The 26,481-nt window shown below is 38.1% G+C and overlaps 1 protein-coding gene across 7 annotated transcripts in view; it reads left to right on the top strand.

Annotated features, from left to right (window-relative positions):
* Window positions 1-26,481, top strand: part of rapgef2b (Rap guanine nucleotide exchange factor 2b) — a 401,507-nt gene that overhangs the window by 1,514 nt on the left and 373,512 nt on the right. The gene's annotated exons all lie outside the window — the stretch shown is intronic.

The following is a 26,481-nucleotide window of genomic DNA, read 5'->3' as shown; positions in this document are numbered from 1 at the left end:
TTTCCAGTCCATCACAGGGCCCACATTCAATTGGGGAGCTAGTGTAATGCCAGCAGTCAACCTAGCCTGCAGGTTTTTTTTGTGGATGTTGTAGAAAAAGCTGAACATTAAAAATTACAGCCGTTAACTTAGAATGCCGGATCTGTGATTCATTGTTTTAAATTTGAGTACAGTATAGGGTGTTCATTTAAAACCAGTGATGATGCTGATGGTGGTGGTGCTGATGTATGCACTGTTCTTATGCTGGCCTGGCTACTGTTTTTTTTGTGCCTTCTACATGTTTTTGCCTTATTCAGATTTACCTTTTTGTGTTTTCCATTTACCCTTCCAAATATGCAGTTTTAGGTTGATTGAATGAATGTTTTGTACTTTGTGGAGAAGTTGCTTATCATTTAGGGGTACTTGTGTACTAAACAGACGGACGGCATGATAAAGGAAAACAGAAGTGTTGTGACGAATTCATAACATAATTTATTGGGATAAAAAAATATAGAAATGTACAGAAATTGGAATGTTATAGAAATACACACGTACAATTGTTTTGATGAATTCATTACATATTTATTGGGATTCAAAAAATATATAGAAATTTAAGGTTTCCCCCTACCCATTCTAGTGTTGGGCTCCATGCCGGAGGTTTCACTGCCGTCCGTTTAGTACACAAGTACTCATTTAGGTTCACGATGGAGGTTACTGAGATATGTCTTGATACCCCTCCTTCAGTGCCCCAGCACTGGAGTAAGCGAGTTTTGGGTTGTCTAATGCAGTAGTGATATCTCAGGACCATACTTCTGATCTCTTACCCTCCTTCTGTAGTGTTTGGATACTGATTTCTTTTGTTGTGTTGGTTCCCGAGACTTGTGTAGTTTTTGTATAATGTTTCAGGGGTATCTGGTGGAGACTTAAAATTAGCTCTACATTAGTGAAAATGCTTACTTGTGTGACTGGCATCCCATCATGGTTTGGTTTGGTTCCTGTTTTGTACCCAACAGTAGTTGGATTGGTGCTGGCTCACTATAAATTTAGAACTTAGGAGGAAGTAGTTAATTTTCCTTTTGTTGATTTTAAGCAGATTGTGAATTGTCATCTCAAAGAACAACTAGAAGCACACATTCAAATACGAGCCACTCCTGTAATGCCATCTCCATGATCTGCTTGCCCCGTATAAGAGCAGCTGCTGCATTTTGAGAAATACAAATCTTAGTACTTAACTTTAGAAAGTCTGTTTCTATAAAGTTTTTATATAGTGCCCCTCCCATGTACAGCTGAGGGCCCATTACATATTTTAAAAGTATAAAAACAAAACACTGACTAATGAGATAAACACCACAGAGAGGAGAAAACCATCAAACCTATCTGTTTAATCCAGTCAGGTGTTGAGACGTTAAACCGACATTGGGTATACAGTATGAATTTATGTCAAATGGAAGAAAATAAAGGTGAAAGAATGTGGGCTGTATGGTGGCATTGAGGGGGGCATGGTTGTTGTTTCACAAAGCTTTATTATTAACCTGCTTGCTTATTTGACATTGAGATAATAAGGTTAACTGTGATATTCCCACAACTCTGTGGAGCTTAATTATAACAATTGACCTTTTATGTTGCTTATATGCTTAACTCACTTCATCAAAAGTAGCCATCTTTTAATTTGATTTAATTTAATTTCACATCAGGGTGGGGGCTATTTTTTTTTCCGCACTTTAGCCCATCAGATTCTAGTTTTTCTGCTGCACCTCTCCATTCCTGTATCATTTTCTTCCCACATTATATTGCATGTGTTAAGGTGAATTGGTGGCTCCTGTATTGGCTTACTGAGAGCCAATCCCTGGTTCCTGGCTTGCACAAAATGATGCTTGGACAGACACTGTGTTCCCTGCTATCCATCCATCCATTATCCAAACCCGCTATATCCTAACTACAGGGTCACAGGGGTCTGCTGGAGCCAATCCCATCCAACACAGGGCACAAGGCAGGAAAACAAACCCCGGGCCAGGGCGCCAGTCCACCGCAGGGCACATCCACCACCCACACACCAAGCAGACTCTAGGGACAATTTCGGGGGGAGAACATGCAATCTCCACACAGGGAGGACCTGGGAGGCGAACCCAGGTCCCCTAACTGCGAGGTAGCAGCACTACCACTGCGCCACCGTGCCGCCCTCCCTGCAATCCAGAACTGGATAAATGGGTTGGAAAAGAGATGAATGGTTAGAGTTGTATTGTATTCTTCATTTTTTGTGAAGCACTTTATATAATAACAACAAAGTTAATTTCTATAGCTCATCTTAAAGGGCCAGACATCTCAAATTTACAAGAGGTTAATAATAATAATTAAAAAAAAAAAGTTATAATTTACATCAGAATATACTTTACCAGCTGTGTAAGCCCATGCTGTAAAAAGCCCAGGCTCCTAGAAACTATTGAAATCGTCAGAAAAAAAATTGAAATGCAGAGTCGGCAGTTTCGTTTTATGGACTTGCTCTCCCCCCCCCATGCCTATCAGTGGCTGAGTGAGTTTCTCTCTTCTTGGAGGTGTCATTATGCCAATGTGCTCCCCTCGCTTGTGTATCAGCGGCTAAGCGAGTTTGTCTTTCGTCAGTGGTTTCACTTTGGTGACAGAGTGTCTGTCTTTCAGCTTCATGCTGTAGCCTGATACTTCTTTCTTCCTCCGACTCTTTAACTTGGGGCCACCTTGCCAGCTCTTTGAGCTTCTTGCTGTAGTCTCACACTTCCGGGCCAGACAGACACACACTTATATATAAATGTCTAAGATATGTTATTGCAGTTAAAGCTAGGTTTTTTAGTTAGAGTTGAATCAAATTTTCAGAACATCATGTGCTTTAGTAAGAGAAAGTAAACTATATGTACTTTCAAAAGCTATCTTGGTGAATAAAATATGATTGCCTGCTTATTATGATAGAGTGGCAGATACTGGTCACCTGTTCATTTATTTTCTTTCTGAAACCTCAAATGTCAGTGGGGCTCAGCTCTGCAGTTTATGTTAACCTGCTAGATGGTTTGGTCTTCCTGACTAACCTCCAACAGAATAGTCCGTCACTCGTTTCATGACCAAAGTCTCATCATAGTGCCAGGCTATTGTCATCTGATGTTTGGCTAGGTATAGGTCAGTATTGTATTAGAATTGCTGATATTATTTAATTTATTTACTGTGGAAACACGGACAAATTATGTGACTTGCTCACTGTTACAGAGGCTGGTACTAAACTGTCATTGTTATGGTTTAAGATCCAAGATCTAAGCCAGTCTACCTGCCAGTATAATTAGTTAAAATATGTCCTTGTAAACTGCAGCTGTATTATATTTCCAAAGTAAAAATAAAAAACAAATACCGCCTTTTATGATGATCGCCATAGGTAAGTGTTTTGTAGATGCCGAACAGTATTCTCATGATGTATAATGTACAGTAGTCGCCAAGGCAGGTTAATTTACTCTGACTGTGACACACTGCAAATAACTGTTAATGTTTTCATTTGCACCCTCATGTTTTAAAGCCCAGTAAATATAATTTGCTAGACTGTAGCATCTTGTTGTGTTTCTGCGAAACGTGGCTAACTAACACCATCCCAGATGCTAATGTGGAGCTACCCGGGTTTAGCACCGTTAGAGCGGACAGAGATGCAAGTACCTGTGGGAAGCACAAAGGAGGAGGACTCGCTCTCTATGTTAATACACGGTGGTGTAACTCTGGACATGTTAAAGTCAAAATCTCCACTTGCTGCAGGGACATCGAACTGTTGGCCATAAGTCTGCGTCCCTATTACTTGCCCAGAGAGTTTGGACACGTCATTGTTGTCATCGTGTACATACCTCCTCGGGCGGACGTGGAGATAGCGAGTGACATCATCCATTCTGCTGTTGCTAAGTTACAAACGCAGCACCCTGAGGCGCTTGTGCTAATCGCTGGAGACTTTAACCATGTGACGCTGGACAAAACATTACCTGCATTCTCCCAGTATGTGGACTGTAACACCCGGGGAAATAAGACTATTGATTTACTGTATGCAAACGTTAAAGACGCATACAGTGCCACCCCGCTGCCTGCGCTTGGGAAAGGAGATCATAACCTGGTTCTGCTTCAGCCTCACTACAAACCAAAAGTGAGAGTCCTACCTGTAACCAAACGATCATTCAGGAAGTGGACCCCGGAGGCTGAGAATACTCTGAGACAATGTTTTGGAACTACAGACTGGGATATCCTGCAGGGATCACATAGTGAGAACATTGAGGAGGTTGTTGACTGCACTACTGACTACATCAACTTCTGTATGGACACTTTAGTTCCAGTAAAAACAGTATGCTGCTATGCTAACAACAAGCCATGGATTACAAGTGACATCAAGGGCCTTTTGAACCAGAAGAAAAGGGCCTTTAAAGACGGTGATCAGCATGAGCTCAAGCGCGTGCAGAAGGAACTCCGAGTCCAGCTCAGGGCGGCGAAGGAGCAGTACAGGAGAAAGCTGGAGCAGAAGTTGCAGAACAACAGCATGAAGGAAGTGTGGGATGGGATGAAGATCATCACTGGCTGCAGCTCGAAACAGGGTGCCACCATCGAGAGAGACGTGAAGAGAGCAAACGAAATGAACATCTTCTTTAACAGGTTTGACCACCCTAACCCACTCTCACCTCGGATTACTGCACTCTCTACACATCCTTCTGCTGATACCAACATAGGAGAGACATCCCCACCCACAATTACAGCAGCGCAAGTGAGCAGAGAGCTGAGGAAACTTCGTGCCAGCAAAGCAGCAGGTCCAGATGGAGTATCGCCACGACTGCTGAAGGTCTGTGCATCAGAGCTGGGGGGTCCTCTACAGCGCATCTTCAACCTGAGCCTGGAACAGGGGAAAGTCCCGAGGCTTTGGAAAACATCTTGCATCACCCCAGTCCCAAAGGTATCACATCCTGGTGAGCTGAATGACTTTCGGCCTGTTGCTCTGACATCACATGTGATGAAGACCATGGAGAGGCTGCTGCTTCACCACCTGAGGCCACAGGTCCAACATGCCCTCGACCCTCTGCAGTTCGCATACCAGGAGAAGGTGGGAGTGGAAGATGCCATCATCTATATGCTACATCGATCCCTCTCCCACTTGGACAGAGGCAGTGGTGCTGTAAGAATTATGTTTCTAGACTTCTCTAGCGCCTTCAACACCATCCAACCTCTGCTCCTTAGGGACAAGCTGACAGAGATGGGAGTAGAGTCATACCTGGTGGCATGGATCGTGGACTATCTTACAAACAGACCTCAGTATGTGCGTCTCGGGAATTGCAGATCTGACATTGTGGTCAGCAACACAGGAGCGCCGCAGGTGACTGTACTTTCTCCGGTCCTATTCAGCCTATATACATCGGACTTCCAATATAACTCAGAGTCCTGCCACGTGCAAAAGTTTGCTGACGACACTGCTATCGTGGGCCGCATCAGGAGTGGGCAGGAGGAGGAGTATAGAAACCTCATCAAGGACTTTGTTAAATGGTGCGACTTAAACCACCTACACCTGAACACCAGCAAAACCAAGGAACTGGTGGTGGATTTTAGGAGACCCAGGCCCCTCATGGACCCCGTGATCATCAGAGGTGACTGTGTGCAGAGGGTGCAGACCTATAAATACCTAGGAGTGCAGCTGGACGATAAATTAGACTGGACTGCCAATACTGATTCTCTGTGCAAGAAAGGACAGAGCCGCCTGTACTTCCTTAGAAGACTGGCATCCTTCAACATCTGCAGTAAGATGCTGCAGATGTTCTATCAGATGGTTGTGGCGAGTGCCCTCTTCTACGCAGTGGTGTGCTGGGGAGGCAGCATTAAGAAGAAGGATGCCTCACGCCTGGACAAACTGGTGAGGAAGGCAGGCTCTATTGTTGGCATAGAGCTGGACGGTCTGACATCCGTAGCAGAGCAACGGGCACTCAGCAGGCTCCTATCAATTATGGAGAATCCACTACATCCATTAAACAGTGTCATCTCCAGACAGAGGAGCAGTTTCAGTGACAGACTGCTGTCACTGTCCTGCTCCACTGACAGACTGAGAAGATCATTCCTCCCCCAAACTATGCGACTGTTCAATTCCACCAGAGGGGGTAAACGTTGAACATTATTCAAGTTATTGTCTGTTTTTTTATCTGCATTTTTTATTACTCTTTAATTTAATATTTTTGCTGCTGGAATATGTGAATTTCCCCCTGGGATTAATAAAGTATCCATCCATCTATCCATCTATCTATCTATCTATCTATCTATCTAAAAGAACTGATGATTTTTGTACCTGAAGCCTTATGGTTTCCAGGCAAAAGCTATAAATATATAAATGCAAAGCCAGGCTTTTGCAGAAAGAATATCTGAATTCATCACTGTGTTTATAGATGAATAATGTTCCCCTTGGAACTCTGTGATTTTCTTTTTTTTATTTATTAAGTAGGCCTTGTGATATACTGGCGCTCCACCCAGTGTTGGCTGCGGAGAATGTTGATGCTCAGAAATTCTTGGTTTGACACACGTTCTGTGCAACACCACTCGGTATTTCCACTGTGAAGTCAGTCTCTTGGTTTGAGGAAGGAACGAATTTGTTAAGTGACTATTTGAATAACCATATTACTTACCGACATGCCGGTCTCTGCGGTTTATTGTATTTTCAAGTTTACATGCACCTTAACACAATCCCGACTAAGGTTAAATTGCTCTGATGGTGGTAGATTGTAGTTGAGGAAAGCGTTATTTAAATGTAAGGAATTATTATTAGTTTTTTCATATATGAAAAAGTGTCATGGATGATGTGACTTAAATAGTAGCAATAAATAACAAAATAGAAATCTCATTTGCTCAGGCAGTGAAAGTGAATTCAGTTACCATTTTTTGAAAAGAGGAATTTGAGTTTGGAAGAAATTAGCAATTGAAAGTTTCAGATTTACTTAGTTGTTTTTTAATGAATTTGCTCCCTAACCATTTCACGTATTAAGTGGAAACTCTAAAGGAAACTTGCTTTAAATCATAAAGAAATAACTAGATTCCTAGTATTTGTTTCAAAATTGCTAAGAATAAATAGGTTTCCCTGCATGTTCTTAATATAAAGTAATAAAATAGGTTTGTCTTGAAATGTAAATGGTAAATTAAAAGTGGAATACATTGGACCTGGCAGAAAACTTTTGAAAGGCTTTGAATATTTATTTGCTAGCTGAGTTACTTGGTGTAGCCCGGGTGAGAAAGTGGAAAAGTATAAAAATAATTATGTATTGTCCGTGCTTTGTGCTTTATGCTTGCTGGGATAGACTCAAAGCTTACCCTGGCTGACTGATGCAAGTGAAACAAACTGGCTCTTAATGTGGACAATAATAAGAAAGAGATGATTGTTGACTTCATGACAGCCCTTGCTGTCTGCACCCCACTGCACATCGAAGGATCAGCAGTGGAACTGATCAAGAGCAGCATATTCCTTGGTGTGCACCTAGCAGCTGATCTTACTTGGTCAATTAACACCACCTCTGTAGCAAAGAAGATATAGCAGCATTTCTGCTTCCTTTGGCGTCTGAGAAAGGCAAGACTATCTCACCACATTCTATAGGGACGTCTTCGGGAACGTTTTAACCAGTTGCATCACTATCTGGTTTGGGAACTTTCAGTATCTGAAAAGCTTACAGCATTCTGAAGGACCACTCCCACCCCTCCCACAGTCTCTTTGTCCCACTTCCATCTGTCAGAAGGTAATGTAGCACCTGAACCAGTTCTGCCAAGTACTTCTACTCCTTGGCTGTCTGGACTCTGAATTCTGTGCTCTCCCCCTGCCCTCAGATCTGTAGTGTTTGGATGCTGGATATTGTTACACTTGTCGCTACTTTTTTATTGTTAATTTTACTGATATTATTTATTTCAAATTATTACTGCCTTTTCACTTACCTCTTATTTTTTAATTATTTATTCATCTATTATCATATTGTTCTTTACCCATCTTGCACTTTTTCTGTGTTTATGTATATTTTGGATTGTGGCCCAAGGGAACATTATTTTGTGCTACTGTATGCTGCAATACACTCATGGATGGTAAGCCAATAAAACCACTTGACCTGCACACAGCCCTGCTCAGGGTTTAGAAAATGGATGGGTATTACCAAACATTATTACCCCTAAAGTTCTTGCATTTACTACTTAACTCTTAAAAGTCAGGAACTGAATTTGGTTGTAAAGTTGCAGAGAACCAGAGCCTGTCCTGACTGCATCAGGTGCAAGAAGGAAACAGTGCTGAACAGGATAAGATCCCAATCTGCCTCAGGGCACATTGACCTGCTCATACTAGGTAGTTAACTTGAAATGTCCACGTGGACATTGACTGGCTGGGATTTGAACCAGCAAGGCAAACCATTCTACTTTTTTAACACCCCAGTGTAAATTTTCGGTAGTGAAACTGATTTATATAGTTTGGGGTACTGCAGTTGCTGCAAAGAAGCAACCTATTAATTAAAAAAACAGTAAAAGGCAGAGAAAGTTTATACTGTACATTTCAGAAACATTTGTAGAATTAAGTAAAACAGCATGTATTAAGTTGCAGTTTTATTGATTTAAGAAAGTAGATGTTAAAGTGGAATTTGTTGGATCAGTGGAGACTGAAGATCTAGCTATGGAAAATTAGTATGTTAGGCAGTTAATCTGCAGTGCAGCAAAGCAACAGAATAAAAGAAGCAGAGGGGTGTGTTTTGGTGCACTGTTCAAAACATCTTTTATTAATCTTGGGGTCAGCTTAACTTGATGCATTGCTTATTATTACAGCATGGGGATTGGACATTTTAGAGTTGATTGCATTATATGAGCCATCTTCTAACAAGCTTAGTCCAATTTTAGTGTCACTTGGGAGCTGTAGCCAGTGTCTTCGGCATCAGATGAATGACGTGAATGCATGAACCAGCCTTGAATGTGTTGAATTGGTTAATATTTTTTGAGATATATATATATATATATATATGTGTTGTTTTTCAAAACTATAGACAAACTGATAGTAATACAGAACACATTAACAAATATGAAATGAATTTATTTTTATTTGGTTGACAAAGTAACTTACAAGATTAGATTACATTAGTTATTTACATAACTTCTTTAGGATCTAACATTGAGTCAGAGATGGACATCAAATCGGCAACCTGGTCATTTAAGTCCAGTGCTCCAGTCACTACACCACAGTGGAAGTAAACTAATGCTTAATAGTGCAAAAAATTTGGACATTCATATTTTTTCATCTGATTGAGATTAAATATTTTGTGTTTTATGCTTGTAATTAATATAGAGTTTAATTTTCACTTTGACATTAGAGGCTTTTTCAGTTGATCAGTCCCAAAAAAGACAAATTAAATCCATTATAATTTCAACTTGGTACAATAAAAAAATGTGAAAGTTTCTAAGAAGAGGTGAATACGTTTTATAGGCACAGTACTGTATGTTTGTATGGATAGTTTTGGTTGATGTAGTTTAGATGAGGAGTGTTTTGGTTTTTTATATGTATCAATAACCTGTTGCTGTGTCAGTGGATGGTTATTGCAGTCATTCCTAATTTGCATATTGTAGTGAGAAGCCAATACATGCTGCGTGTTTGACAATAGCTGCTTCTTGTTTTGTTTTTTTTTTTTTTCATCGGTCTCATTTCATGCTGCAAAAGAAATATCAATGAAAGCGCTCATTTTATCTGGCGTACCAAAAATGCCCAGATTTAGATTGATCTGTATGTGTTTCATCTTTTAAGAGGCCCCCTATTGAACACACTGTCGGACTTCTGAGATATTGACAAATGGGCTAATTAAGAGATTTTTGCCTTTTTTTTGGCAGTTGAAGATATTGATTTTCTTTAAACCTTCTTATCCACATAATTTCTACAGTCTTGTGTGTTTGAAGTGGGAAATATCCAGACTTCCAATACCACATGAAAAAGGAAAAACACATACAAATTGAAAAATGGTTAATTGTTTTTTGATGATGACTGTGTTCTGTTGAGGGGTTATTTCTGCCCTGCAGAGGTTAATAGACTCCAGCTACCCATTTCTCAGTATTGATTTGAGTGAATTTTAAAAATGAATGAGTGAAGAACCATTGTAGCTACAGCTACACTTCCACATTAGAGTGCCATGTGATGGAAAGTAGCAGAAAGGTGAAAATTAAATTGCTTTGCTTGAAACAAGTGTTGCAGTATGACGCACGGGTTATTTCAGTTAGAAAACCGTTAGCATTTTAAAATTTGTCACTTGAAGCCTTAGTTTGTTTTGACCGACATGAACTGTTTTGCTATAAATATCTTTGGCCCCCCACAACCATGAATTGAATTATGTGAGTTTGAGAATTGAATGGGTTATGAGTTTAGGGAAAGCAGTAGTCAGTCCTTGAATTGACTCCATAATGCTGATTTTTTTTTTTAATTATGCAGAAACATCCAATTTCTAGTCTAGTGATATATTTCCGGGTTATAGCAGATTGGGCATCAACCTGGGCAGGGTCATTAATCTATCTTGGTGGTAAAGTCACATACGATAACATACTCCATCAATGGGTTTCATCTGATACGATTGCATGTAGTGGAAAAGGCAGGAGGCAACTTGATGTCTATTTGAATGGGCAATAGTATAAAAGTGAGCACACTACAACTGACACTAAATCCAGATTTTGAAATACTGACTGAATTTGTCCACGTTACTGCACATCATCCTGTCTAAGGTTTATGAACTCAGCCACTGAAATGATTCACTCTGTTACTATCACTCTAGTGATGAATCATTCTGACATTAGAATGCTGATGACTTTATCCGGGGCAACTTTGGAAGGAACAAACCTTTTGCCAGCGTGTTCCATTTGTGGACACAACAAGTTAGACCTGCTGTATTCGAATGTTAATACCTAAGTGTAAACATGTGCCACAACTGGGCAAATCTGACCACATCTTACTCTTGCCTACAAACCTGTCATCAGACAGCATCATCCCTCTTATTATTCAAGACAGGAGTTCTTGTGTGTGTGTTTGGGGATTTGCGTTTATTGTTTTCTTGAGTGTCTGTTAAAGTTTTATTTTCCTGTGAGGAACAAATGTTGTATTATCTACTGTGGCATAAACACATTTGGGCATCCTTGCTGAAAATGTCTGTTACTGTGAATATTTAAGTGAGCAGAAGATGAACTGATCACTAAATGGCATAAAGTTAAAGATCACACATTTCTTTTCAGCATTTTATGTAAGATTAGTGTATTCTTTTTGTTTTGTACAATTGTACAGTGAAAAAAGGAAAGGGGCACCATGCAGATTTTTGGAACCCCAAGATATTTGAGGTCTCGGATAACTTTTTGTCAAGGTCTCAGACCTTAATTAGCATGTTATGGCTGTGGCTTGTTAACTATTCACAGTAACAGACATTTTAAGCAAGGGTGTCCAAACATTTTGCTTTATATAGGACTTAGGTCCAAAAGTGCTAAAGAACTTAAATTGGTGTATTTTGCACTTCATAAGGCGCTACACTTTTTTAGTGAGTGGTAGGTCTATACTGTAGGCAGACCTGCCTAGCCACCTGCACTCTATGACTGTGAAGCAAAGCTGTTGTAATACATGCTTGAATGTAGCTTGGTGTTGTCTCGCTAAAATAAGCACAGGTCATCCCAGCAAAAGGTATTGTCTAGATGACAGCATATGTTATTCCAAAATACATGTTTTCTTCAGCGTTAATGGCGTCCTCAAAGTTTACTGTTTAATGATCATTAACACACACCCATACCATAACTGAACATTAGCTTTTAAATTTGGCCTATCTAAAATTGAGATGATACTTTTTCTCTTTGTATTTTCTGATAATGGTACTCTACAGCCCATATGGTTATATTCATTGCATTAGGATTTTGTTTTATTTGTTTTATTTGCAGTGCCATCTCAGTGCCCAAAGATCACGAGCATTCATTATTGGTTTGCAACCTTGCTTTTATGCACATTGATTTTTGACAGATTATTAAATCTTTTAATGATGTCCTAGTCTGTAGATAGTAAATCTTTAAATTCTTTGCCATCGTACATTGAGAAATGTTGTTTTTAAGCTTAAGTTCTCAGTTCAGCTGTTAGCTTGGTTTCTATTTCCCACGTGTGCAGACCACAACAAGGCAACACATGCAGTGAGGGACCAAGTCGATCATCCTCTAGTCAGAAAGTACAGTGTTTGGTCAATGTCACATAGCTAAGAAAAGAGGATGTAAGACTGTGTTGATGGAAGAAGAGTTGTGTCTGTTATTATTGACTTTAAGAGGAAGAAAAGGAGAAGGTCGAGTGTCAGAACCACTGACCAAAATCATTGAAGAAAGGTTGAGTATAATATTCTCGTGAATGAGGGACCTGATGAGCAGATGGATTTCAAATGTTTTTGCTGGGCTTTCCTTGCATTTTGATTACCTGTTGCGTCATATTCAGCCCTTCATTCTGGTTCCCATATGACCAGCCTTCCCTGGAAATTCATTTTGGATAACCACCACAGTGTAATTAGAAACATTTCCATACGCAGCACCCAACGGCTAGTCTCCAAATCTAATGCCATTTTCTGCATGCGGTCCTTGTGCCCAGTGTGCATGTCTCAAGTAGAAACTAGCCAGCTAAGCACAACATGATGAGCCTCGACTCATCCTTGCTTGTAATTGACTGAGCCTTTTGGGGATGCTGCTGTTATACCAAATCATCATAATGTCACCTGTATTTATCAGTGGAAAATAACACATTCCACCTGTAAATATGCACCTGCCCCAACTTTTGTGGAACGTATTGCAGGCATCAAAATCATAAATAGCTTATATTTACAAATTTATTTTGTGTTTCTGAGTTAAAACACTAAAGATTTCATCTTTCAATTAAATATGAATGTAGAGAAAAGCCAAGCAAAATGACACCTTTTATTGGCTAACTAAAAAGATTACAATATGCAAGCTTTCGAGGCAACTCGAGTCCCTTCTTCAGGCAAGATGTAATACAGAAACTGAAGTTTCCTATGTTTATATACACACTCTAGGACAAGAATATGAGTAAAGGAACATTTACAAATCACTGCTTTCTGCTTTATTTGCATTTTTCTTACTGTCTCAACCTTTTTGGAAGTGGGGTTGTACATTAACAAGGACACTTTTATAATCAAATAAATGATTATATTCATCTTCATTTGCATTAGTAGTTTTAAATGAATTTTCAGTCCAGCCATTGTAGTTTTGGGTATAAGTATGTTGTCAGATGCATCAAAAGCAATTAATGACATTTTGAGAGACACAGGAATCTATATCCACTTACTAACCTGCTTACTTGTTCATTTTAACTGCAAGCATCATGAAGTGCTTGATAGTGAGAAGTGCTTAGAGTTCACTAGTTGACACAAAGGACTTCTTGTATACATTATTACTGAGTCTGGGCACTCAACAGTACATCGTTTGCATAAAGATTTCAGATTGGAAATGTTGGAGGCGCCTAACATAAACGATAATGGCTTTGGCCTTTCAGTACACTGAGATACTGGAGACATTGATGAGCTGTTCATGCACTTTGCCAGTGTTTTTACTTGCTGGATGCACTTTTCAGGATAGCTGACTTCTAATACTGGAGGTAACTATACATACTGACACAGTAAATGATGGAGTGCTTTCCACAAGACTTTTGTGTAGGCACTTTGTAGAACATGCTGGCTTACTGTAAAACTGTATAAATTCCTGTTAAATGCCAAGTTGGACTGGTTTGTCTTTAAAGAAACAAAGAAAAACAAAAAAAAAAAACCTCTGGCTGCACTCTTGGTGAAATTGTACCTGTTATACTAATACTTCAGCTGCTTTGTAGGCTCAATGGGACAGTCGTTAAAGAAAACAGAAAGAGTGAGATATGTGATACTCTTGGCTGTGTCCCAATCCTCTCAAATAAAACCCTATGTTTTAAATAAAATAGAGAATAATGCGGAAATGTGTTTTTATCTGCAATATCCTTGATAAGACTGACATGCAAAAATATGATTGTGCTTATTACAAGTTGCAACAACAGGCAAAACAACATTAACTGTGACATTGCCAAAAGCTATGCTTTAATTTACAGAAACCGAAATAATTTTTTTTTTCTTTCTTAGCTGTAGCTGCAGGGAATTTCAAGAGAGCTGATTGGCCAGGACTTGCCCTGTTCTGACTAGAACTGATGTGAACAAACGTGGTGCTTTGGTAGACCTAGCAAGAAGCTATGTGAAAAATTTTGCATATTGGAGTTTTTTTACAAAAATCAGTACTGTATAAAATATGTGAGAGAGATTTTTAAGAATAAGTCATGACACCTAAATCATGTCTGATAGATGTATGTCCCAAGAAATCAGAGATGTGTGATCCCTCTTTTCCATAAAGTACCTTTTCTCACAAAAGTACAAATATCTGTCTTGTTTTATTCCTTCTGATATTTTTATTTGTTTTTCAGTTTATGCTTTTTTTTTTTTAATAACCATGTGGCTTAAATCTTAAGCTCCTTAGCTTTATATTTTTTTCTCAGAAAAAAAATGTAAAAAGCATTGCATTATTTGGCTTGAAAAACATTTATTAAATCTCATCTTTCTACTGTAAAAAGTGCAAAACACTAAAAGTACAAAATCAAAGTGTGGAAAGTATAATAATTATACAAAAAAAATATTATTATGAACAGCACACTGCATATGTGCGAGTGTCACTTTTAGATTCCCAGAATCTGTTTTGGTTTAACTGTCCATTTCAGTTTCACTGCCTGAAGACAGATTCACCTCGTCAACACTGCTGATGAGAGACATTTTTTTTACAAGATGCCATTTTGAGGCTAGGAGAAGATGCATTTGCGTCATGGCCAGGGTAACGCTCAGGCCTGACGCTAACGTATGACACGCCTATACCGTTGCCTGAGTAGCGCTCAGCACTAACACTGTTGGCACTTTTACAGCCTGAGTAGTCCTTCCGTATTACGTGAGACGTACGTCTAAACCTCTTGCCTGAATGACACTCGGGACTAATGCTTTAAGCACTTTTTTTCACAGCCCGAGTGACATTTGGGTGTAATGCTAAGGAGGTTAATTAAACCTCATTAGAAACAACATGTTCAGAAGAAAGTATATCTTAGTTTTTTTTAGAAAATCCCAGCCACAGATGTACAGTGTATATTACTGTGGTATTTTTAAAACAAAGAATGACTGTGCCCAGTTTTATATTTTTACACTCAATTTAGTTTATTTTTGTATAGTGCTCTTCACTGACTACAGGTGCATAGTGTGGTTTCCTGTTCTCAGGTAAAATGTATAATAAGCAAGTATACATTTTACAAATTACTAAATATAGAGTTGGTACACATACAGACACTGATTTGTTTAAAAACACACAAAACAAAGTAGAAACTGATCAACGTGTGTGGAAACCAAAATATTTTGTCCATTAATTAGATTTTGAACTATGGTCAGATAATGTGTATATAATGTGCTCTAAGATGGACTGGTGTCCACCCAGTGCAGTTAAGTAGGCACCAGCTCCCCACAACCCTAGATTAAATGGAATTAATCATGGAAAGACAGAACGAGGGTATGTTACACATTGCCTATAAAAAGTATTCTCCTCCTTGGACATTTTCACATTTTATTGTTATAGAACATTAAATCACAGAGGATTTGGCTTTTTTGATACTGATCAGCAGAAAAAGAATCTTTAATGTCAATGTGAAAACATATCTTCGCAAAATGGTCTAAATGAATTCCAAATATGCATGGGTGCAGCACTACGAGCAGTGTATTAGGGCCTGTAAGGCAGGACATCTTCAGAGAGCTGTCATTGTACTACTGGGAATGTCTTCAAATCCTCTTTAGGCTAACGTTGACTTGCTAAGCCTATTATCGTGGTTCAGAAGAGTTTGTGGAGCTTAAAATGTTCGCCATTATAGACTAGTGGAGTCACTCACTAAATAAATAATTGGGCTGTGTTTTCCGCTTTGTACTTAGCAAGTGGTCAGGATAAAATCATGTTATTTGGGGCTTACCTGAATGTAAACAATCCTGAAAGAAAGTTGAATTAGTGCCATTGATTAGAAGAAAAGAACAGGTTCAATGTCCTTGGTTCAAATCCTACATCCATTTGTTGTCTCTCTTTATTTGTTCACTTGTGTGTCTACACGGATTTTGGTTTAATTCCTCCCATATCCCAAAAACTTGAAGATTAGTTAAATTGAAAACTGTACAATGTGGACTATATGATGGACTGATAGCACCTTCCAGGGTTGTTTCTTTCATTGCTTCCAATATTACTTGGAGAGGCTGTACCTTCCACAACACAGAGTTGGATTAAGCAGGTTCAAAAATGTTCTGTATAGTATGTATAGTTAGACAAATGTTTTATGGCTGGATAGTATAATGTGTAGTTTCGGAACATCTGTTTACAGTATATATCCTTCCTTCAATCCAGAAAAAGTAATAATTTATCAGTCTTGAGAGTCCATGCATGGTATTGTGGGGAAACTTCATAGGGAGATACAGAAAGCAAAATGTATTTGCAGGAAAATGTATTAACAGATTGAGGTAGGCAGGAGCCCATGCTTTCAACACTGGAGCTCTGTGAAGGAATTTGGATGTGGAACCAGCCCATTTTAGGACACAAGCCCACACTCAGTGATAAATATTTGGGGTATAGGTGGAAAACTATAGCACACCAGATTGAAGCCCACACTGGTAATGGGAGAATGCATAAACCACTCATACAGCAACTACGTCAGTGTGTGAACACAGGCTTTTGATATCTGAAGCCATAGTGCTAATCTATTTACTACCAAGCCCCTACATTTCTGTAATCAGTCATTGAATTTTTAATTTTTTCCTTTTACAAATTCTGATTATTTTAAGCAGATAGTTTTTATGGTTTACATAAAACAAATAAAAACGCTAGCGATGTCTCTAATGAACGCACCTTCCCGGAAATGCTTGACCTGGAACATCAGCAGCCTGGTTACTTAATGTTGTGTAAGGTAGTTCTGGGTTTAAAGCTGAAAACCTTCTCTGCCTTGTTGCTACTCAAATTAAAGAGATCCAATGCCCTTATTTTTAAGTTGGAAACACTAAGCAGAATTTGATCCCACAAATACTGAATGCTTATGGTAAAGCATTAACCTTAAAACCACACTGCCTGTTTAATCCTCACTTCTGAATGAGTATGTGACATTGAGTGAGTCACTTAACCTGCCTGTGCAGTGAATGGAAAGTCAAAATACAATTGTACAAGTTTTTTATTTTAATTTTTTTTTTTTGATTACTTTGTTTTTTCTCCCACATCCCAAACACATGTATGTGAACTTCATTGGAGGCTCTGAATTGGCCTAGGTGTAGGTGTTAATGAGTGCCCTGTGATGGACTTATGTAAGGGAGTTAACCAATGTACGGATATGCCAAAACTCTACTTGTAAATCACCTAGAAATGGTATGAATAATGGGAATATAAACAATAAGCTGATTAAGTCGGCAGATGATGCTAAGCTTGGTGGAGTGGCAGCTAATCAGAATTTTTTTAATCATTACAGAGGGACTGGGACAGCATACAGACTTGGATAGATCTGAGATGAAATTTAACGTAAATAAATGTAAAGTATTACACATCATAGATTTGAATACACAGTGGAGCATCTGAACCTTGAAAAGTACCGCTTATGAGAAGGACTTGGGAGTCAGTGTACTTGTCACTATCAACTTCCAAGCAGTATTCAAAAGCTGTTAAGAATGCTAACAGATTGTCATGTTATATAATGTCTGATGTGTGGAGTACAAGTCAAAGCTTTATATTGCAATAGTGAGGCCTCACCTGATGTACTGTGTGCAGTTTTGGTCTTCAGGCTACAAAAAAAGACATAGTGCTAGATAAAGTCCAGAGAAAAGCAACTAGGCTTATTCCAGGACTGCAGGGTATGAGCTATGAGGAAAGGTTGAAAGAGTTGAACATTTTCAGTTCAAGCAAATAGAGGTTTAGTGGAGACATGATTGAAGAGTTTAAAATTATGATTGGGAATTAGTACAATGGATCAATACTATTCCTTAAAAATGAGTTTAACAAGAAAATGTATGCACAGTTTGACACTTAAGGGTAAACTTTACACAAACTTTACAAAGCTTTTCTTCATCCAGAGACCTGTACACACATGAAAAAATGTACCAAGAAGTACGGTGGACAGAAAGACTTTAGAGAAGTTCAAAACTCATCTTGTTGTTTTTGGAGGAATTCAGTGGTTAGGATTGATGAGCTTTGTTGGTATAAAGGGTCCATTCTGGTCAGAAATGTTTCTACTGTTCTTGATAGAGATGTGTTATAAAAAAAATGAAGCCACTTTGCCATAAGTACAATCTTGCTGTGGGACTGTGTTATAAGCATGCATCCTTACTTTTTATCAATCCCTAAATATAACATCCCAGAGAATATCCATGTTTAGGCTAATCGGTGATTCTGAATTGGATGTGTTGCTTTGTGTGTGTTCTGTGATTGGCTGATCCCCTGCCAAGGCCTGATTTCAGTCTTATACACAATGCTGCTGGAAAGAGAAGTTCACATTTATTTCATTTCAAATTATACCATCACAAACACATAAGTAGAACGATGAGCTGGTAACATTCCTTTCTAGCCCTTTTAGTTAAAGTGCAACTGAAAAAATGTGAGAGGTGTTATTTATCTTAAATCGTACATTTCTTGTGAGTAAGCGAGGCATGATGTTCTCGCCAAGAGGACATGACTAAAAAGTTGGTGTGGTGCTAAGAGCAAAAGATTTTCTGGGTTAGCTCTTTATAGTGTAGTAAATACATTTTTGTATTTAGACAAATTGTCACTCTTGTACTACCTCACAAAGCCAATAGATTGATGTTACAAGGTCAGTTTGAATGAGATAGCATTCAAAGTTGTTTGAGTTCAGAGTAAGAATTCATTTTTATTATAATTATTAGTTTAACAAAAATTTTTGGAACCCATGTGAGAGACTGGCTCTGACACTGACTTATATCAGAGTACCCAAGAGGGAAACCTATGCTGACTTGAGGGGACCATACAAACTTAAATTAGAATACAGTTATCCCTCCTCCATCGCGGGGGTTGCGTTCCAGAGCCACCTGCGAAATAAGAAAATCCGCGAAGTAGAAACCATATGTTTATATGGTTATTTTTATATTGTCATGCTTGGGTCACAGATTTGCGCAGAAACACAGGAGGTTGTAGAGAGACAGGAACGTTATTCAAACACTGCAAACAAACATTTGTCTCTTTTTCAAAAGTTTAAACTGTGCTCCATGACAAGACAGAGATGACAGTTCAGTCTCACAATTAAAAGAATGCAAACATATCTTCCTCTTCAAAGGAGTGCTTGTCAGGAGCAGATGTCAGAGAGATAGAGAAAAGCAAACAAATCAATAGGGCTGTTTGACTTTTAAGTATGCGAAGCACCGAGGCACAAAGTTGTTGAAGGCGGTAGCTCACACCCCCTCCGTCAGGAGCAGGGAGAGTGAGAGAGAGAGATACAGAGAAAAACAAACAATCGAAAATCAATACGTGCCCTTCGAGCTTTTAAGTATGCGAAGCACCGTGCAGCCTGTCCTTCAGGAAGCAGCTTGCACAGAAGGTAGCAACGTGAAGATAATCTTTCAGCATTTTTAGACGAGCGTCCGTATCGTCTAGGTGTGTGAACAGCCCCCCTGCTCAATCCCCCTATGTCAGGATCAGAGAAAGTCAGCGCGAGAGAGAGAGAGAAAAGTACGTTGGGTAGCTTCTCAGCCATCTGCCAATAGCGTCCCTTGTATGAAATCAACTGGGCAAACCAACTGAGGAAGCATGTACCAGAAATTAAAAGACCCATTGTCCGCGGAAATCCGCGAACCAGCAAAAAATCTGCGATATATATTTAAATATGCTTACATATAAAATCCACGATGGAGTGAAGCCGCGAAAGGCGAAGCGCGATATAGCGAGGGATTACTGTATGTCCCAAGATGAGGTGGTGCTCCATACAGGCTTGGTGCCTGCCTAAATAGCAAAATTAGTCACTGGCTTCCTAAGACTGGGCTAGCATGTTATAAAAGAAGACCTTTCAAATTAACATTCTGACTGAATTGTCTAGCACATATAAGCAATAAGTGATGTCCAGTGTGAAAAAGAGACATGAAAGGCACTGCAGAGAGAGAGAGAGAGTACATCAAGCTCAACATTGAAGGAAAAACTGACCACTGTTTGAATGTTCACCCTTCCATTCCCAAACTGACAATCTGTATCAATCTGTCTGAAGTTGTAGGAACCTTGTAAACAAAAGAGCATCTTGTCTGTCTTCTGTATTATGTTTTATTTGAATGGAGAAAAGAAAAAAGGGGACAGATTGGGGCTAAATTTTCTGTACCAGGAAAGCATCTATGCAGCACCGACTTTGTCAGTACATTATACGTTATCAGAAATCTGAAATTCTGGGAAGGCATCATAGAATCTTATAATTAGACATGGTCTGTGATTTCTAGTCATGTAATCTGACATTCTCAGGTGACAAGATCAGCAGCAGAGTCATTAAAGTCATGTAATGAGTGGCTTTCTTTACAATGGGGCCAATTTTAGTGTTGTGTATAAATATAATATTCGCTCACTCGCTATTAGTCCACAGGTATATTGGAACACGGTCAAAAGTTTGGCCTTAAGATTTATTTATAGTTATAGCTAATGCTATTGGAAAACGTTGTTGATGCAAGATGAATGTTAATCTACTTAGCTGAAGTATTGCCAATATCTAACTTAATATGTGGAGGGAACATGACTTCTCCTTGCATGATCATCAGTCATGATTTTGCCAGGAATTAAATGTTTAAGCAGTTTTACAATTTGTAAGCGTGCATCATTATATAGGCTTTAGTTTTTGACTGCTGACAAACACTCACCTGAACTACTACTGTTCTTAGTGGAGCAGATGTATATAAGGTGTTTTGTTTGACACATGTGTATTAAATTGGTTGTATTGACATGAGAGTATCGTTATATTCTCCTAATGAAGATGAAAAAAATGACATATAGAGGTATACTATGCGATGTATGGTTTAAAAGAAAAATGTGCATCACGTGAAAAAGTTGCACGATTTTGCTAATGTTTTTATATGCTGTATATAGAGTAGATATGCCTGAGAATATATATATATATAATATATATATATATATATATATATATATATTTAATATGTATGTGTGTGTGTATATGTGTGTGTGTATATATATATATATATATATATATATATATATATATATATATATATATATTTATGTATGTATATAAAATCTGTGTGTATATATGCAATAACATAAGCCAATTTCTGTTCATTCTGCAGTTAAACTCATGTGTGTTATCAGTATTAATGTTTGCGATGCCCCAACTATTTGCATGCATTTTTTAATCCATGTAGTAATAACAGGAATTGCATATTTCATATCAGTAATTGATGCATAACAAACATTAGCACAGAGGATCCTGTAAATGGCACTTAATTTTGGCAATGGACAAACTAACATTAGCCATCTATGTAACATACAGCACAGTAAGTTGATTCAGCTACAGTTGAAGGAAACTTGCTTCCAGATGAAGGAGTTTAAGGAAAAGACCTTTCTTAGGACTGACTGAATTGTTAAGCATTTTTACGCAATCAAAGATGTCCGATATAAGTAAAGATGCATGAAAATGGGTCATACTCAGGAACTCAGTGACTTTAAAGGTGGCACTGTAATAGATAGATAGATAGATAGATAGATACTTTATTAATCCCACTGGGAAATTCACAATGGGAATAGGATGCTACCTATGCGATAAGTCAGTATGTGAAATTTCGCCTCTGCTAGATCTGCCCCTGATCAACTATTAAGTGCTATCATTGTGAAGTGGAAGCATCAAGGAGCAACAACAGCTCTGCCACAAAATGGTAGACCATGCCAAGTGCTAAAGAAAAAAATATTTTCTATCCTATGTTGCATCATTCACAATAGAGTTCCAAACTGGAATCAATTTCGGCGCAAGAGCTGTACACAAGCCTAAGAGGAGTATGTGCAGTACCAAGTGTCGGCTGCAGTGGTGTGAAGCACACCACCATTGGACTTTGGAGCAGTGGAAACATGTTCTCTGGAGTGTTGAGTCATGATTCATTATCTGGCAGAGTGATGGTTGAATCTCAGTTTGGCAGATGTCAGGAGAACACAACCTTCTGTACTGCATATCTCCTACCTAGTGTATACATTTGGTGGAGGAGGAATAATGATCTGGGGCTGTTTTTCAGTGTTTGGGGCAGGCTCATTGGTTCCAGTGAAGTGTACTGTTAATTTCAACAGCATACAAAACATTTTAGACAGTTGTGCACTTCCACCTTTTCTATTCCAGCATAACGGTACCACTGTGCAGAAATCCAGGTCCACAAAGTTATGGAGGAACTGAAGTGGCCTGCACAGAACCTGATTTCAACTCTATTAAACACCTTTGAAATGAGCTGAAACACCGATTGTAGGTCAGGTCTTCTAGTCCAACATTAGTATCTGACGTTTACAAGTACTCCTTTTGACTGAGTGGGCACAAATTCCCACAGACACACTCTAAAATCTTGTGGAAAGCCCTCCCAGGTGAGTGGAGACTTTTACACCCGAAAAGGTGTGGGTAAGATAACTCCATATTAATGCTCATAGTTTTGGAATGGGATGTCCCAATAGGCTCATACAGTTTTGATAATCAGGTGTATACAAATCTGATATGAAAAGTAAGATTAAAAATAGTCCTCAACAAGAAAGATTAGTTCCAAACTGTAAGAAGGTATTTGAAATGTGAATGTTTCAGACATTTAACACAAAATGTACCATTAGTGCCTTTTAAAGAGGGCCCCTTCAGTATTATGCAAAAGTAGGTCTCTGTTCCCTGCTCTGGGTAGTTCATTTGAATTTAGCTGATGTTTCTGCCCTTCACAGTTTTTAATTGCGCTGTTCCTGACCTGATCATCAGACTAGTACTGGTCTTAAATGTATTGGGTTTTGTGCATACTGCCTTGGCAAGTTGGCATGCTGATTCACTGTTAGGCTTATGTGTACTAGTTTATAAATGATAGTTATACATAATATAAAATTATGGAGGGATCATTCTTTACTAACAAAAATGTGGTTGTATCCATAGTTACTTGCAGGTTAAATTAGTGAAAACAAGAGCATAGTAAAATTAAGGGTACTTGGGGATAAATTAAAAAAAAAAAAAAAAAACTCGCGATTTAGACATGTTCAGACACATGGTAATGATAAAAACCACCTATCATTCATAGCTTCCAAAATAGCAATTAACTCTGAGATTAGAGTGCAAAACAGCAAGCGTAAACTGCATGTTGGTTTTATTACTGTACTCTGAAAACATAGCTAGCAGCCTTCATGCTTGTATTCATACTTCATTGCCCAGGCATCATTCTCATACAATTTTACTTTATTTATTTAATTGCACCTTGGGCTGCATACCGGTTAAACACTACAGACTTTTGAGTTGAAATCCCACGCCAGTTAGTTGTTCTTGTGGAATTTGCATGCTCTGCCTGTGATTATTGGAGATTCAGATTTGGCCTAATGTGGAAGAGTGTGTGAGTGGGTCCTTCAGGGCTGTTTTTTTGCCTTGTGTTTGTAGTTTTGTAAACGAACCAGATGAGATATTGAGATGGTTTGTTGACTAGCATGCTGCCCTGTTTAATGATGAAACTGAAAGACTTCTCCGTTGTGGAGCTCTGCTCTCTAGATGAGCATGGTTCAGAGGGGCACCGACTTCTGAACGCTTTGACTTCGCTGCCATTGTTTACATAGCTGCCGGTGCAGAAAGTGTGGGTCCTCCTGAAGTGTACTGTAAGTAACATTATGTCTTGTCTTAGACTTGTCCTCTTTTCTGTGGGGAAGAAAGAAGAGTTAGTTAGTGATCGCTATCACAACTGCTCTGCGGCCCCCAAATGACATCCAGTGACACTGGATTGGGTTAAATGCTCAGCATTTTTTAGAACAATAGGAGGAGATTGTATTGTCAACTTTTAGAAATATGTCATTCTTGACCTTTTAGTCAACTTGAATCAGATTGGAGAATTTCAAACATTATGTGCTGATTTCTGGTTGGATAGAAGGCTTAAATTTTATTGATCCCTGCAGTTATAATTTTGTGATGAAGCCTGGGTGGCTTTTCATGTTATACTTTAAAGCACAAGGAGTATACTGCTCTAATGCTCTTTATGAATGCATTTCTAGCAACTCATTTCTACAGGCTGTAAATTTACAAAGTGTATACATATATATATATGTGTGTGTGTGTATATACAAATATATATATATTGATTACATCTTGCCTGAAGAAGGGGTCTGAGTTGCCTCGAAAGCTTGCATATTGTAATCTTTTTAGTTAGCCAATAAAAGGTGTCATTTTGCTTGGCTTTTCTCTACATTCATAATGGCTAACACGGTACAACACCACCCTAGTACTACTATATATATATATATATATATATATATATATATATACAGTAATCCCTCGCTATATCGCGCTTCGCCTTTCGCGGCTTCACTCCATCGCGGATTTTATATGTAAGCATATTTAAATATATATCGCGGATTTTTCGCTGCTTCGCGGGTTTCTGCGGACAATGGGTCTTTTAATTTCTGGTACATGCTTCCTCAGTTGGTTTGCCCAGTTGATTTCATACAAGGGACGCTATTGGCAGATGGCTGAGAAGCTACCCAACTTACTTTCTCTCTCTCTCTCTTGCGCTGATGTAGGGGGGTGTGAGCAGGGGGACTGTTCGCACACCAAGACGATACGGACGCTCGTCTAAAAATGCTGAAAGATTATCTTCACGCTATCTTTTGTGCAGCTGCTTCCTGAAACGACATGCTGAACGGTGCTTCGCATACTTAAAAGCATGAAGGGCATGTATTGATTTTTTTATCTGTCTCTCTCTCTCTCTCTCTCTCTGCTCCTGACGGAGGGGGTGTGAGCTGCCGCCTTCAACAGCTTTGTGCCGTGGTGCTTCGCATACTTAAAAGCCAAACAGCACTATTGATTTGTTTGCTCCTTTGAAGAGGAAGATATGTTTGCATTCTTTTAATTGTGAGACTGAACTGTCATCTCTGTCTTGTCATGGAGCACAGTTTAAACTTTTGAAAAAGAGACAAATGTTTGTTTGCAGTGTTTGAATAATGTTCCTGTCTCTCTACAACCTCCTGTGTTTCTGCGCAAATCTGTGACCCAAGCATGACAATATAAAAATAACCATATAAACATATGGTTTCTACTTCGCGGATTTTCTTATTTCGCGGGTGGCTCTGGAACGCAACCCCCGCGATGGAGGAGGGATTACTGTATATATATATATATATATATATATATATATATATATATATATATATATATAATGTGTGTATATATATATATATAATGTGTGTATATATATATATATAATGTGTGTATATATATATATATATATATATAATGTGTGTATATATATATATATATATATATATATAATGTGTGTGTATATATATATATATATATATAATGTGTGTGTATATATATATATATATATATAATGTGTGTGTATATATATATATATATATAATGTGTGTATATATATATATATATATATAATGTGTGTATATATATATATATAATGTGTGTATATATATATATATATATATATAATGTGTGTGTATATATATATATATATATATAATGTGTGTGTGTATATATATATATATATATATAATGTGTGTATATATATATATATATATATATAATGTGTGTATATATATATATATATATATATATATATATATATATGTGTGTATATATATATGTATGTATATACTGTATATATATGAATATTAGGACAAAGACACATTTTTTTTCTTGATTTACCCCTCTTTTCCACAGTTTAAAATCACAAATTAAACATTTCATAAGTGATTAAAGTGTACATTACAGACTTTAAGGGTATTTGTGTATGTTTCAGTCACACCATGTAGACACTTTTTATACATTCATTGTGAGGTTACTGTTGTACTGTTGATATTTCTTTCCAAGCCTTACACTTATTGTTACTGGACATGCTTCATTTTTCTGGAGACATAATGAATTTTGGACACAAATGGATGAATAGTGCACACTTTCTTCTTACTTTGGAAAGCAGACTGTCCTAATCTCACTCAATATAAGAATGCCACCTTATCAACGACAAGTGTATCCTTACTTACAGGTCATTTTTTCCATGTGCGCGTGTGGCTATATTTAACCAGAGTTAAGACACCTGTTTTGTTTTATGGTCCATGTTTAATTCACCATGTTTTCTTTGATTTTTTTTGCAGAACCATTTTTTGTAATCTTGGTTTTGGTGCACATTGTCTACTTCAGGTGCATAGTAGGGTAATCCTTTTTTTAATTGGATGTATTTTTATCTATTTTATCCTTCTTGATGACCT

Source organism: Erpetoichthys calabaricus, chromosome 5 (assembly GCF_900747795.2).
Source record: "Erpetoichthys calabaricus chromosome 5, fErpCal1.3, whole genome shotgun sequence".
NCBI lineage: Eukaryota > Metazoa > Chordata > Cladistia > Polypteriformes > Polypteridae > Erpetoichthys > Erpetoichthys calabaricus.
Note: the sequence above shows the minus strand (reverse complement) of the source record. Positions and strands in the feature narration are given on the sequence as shown.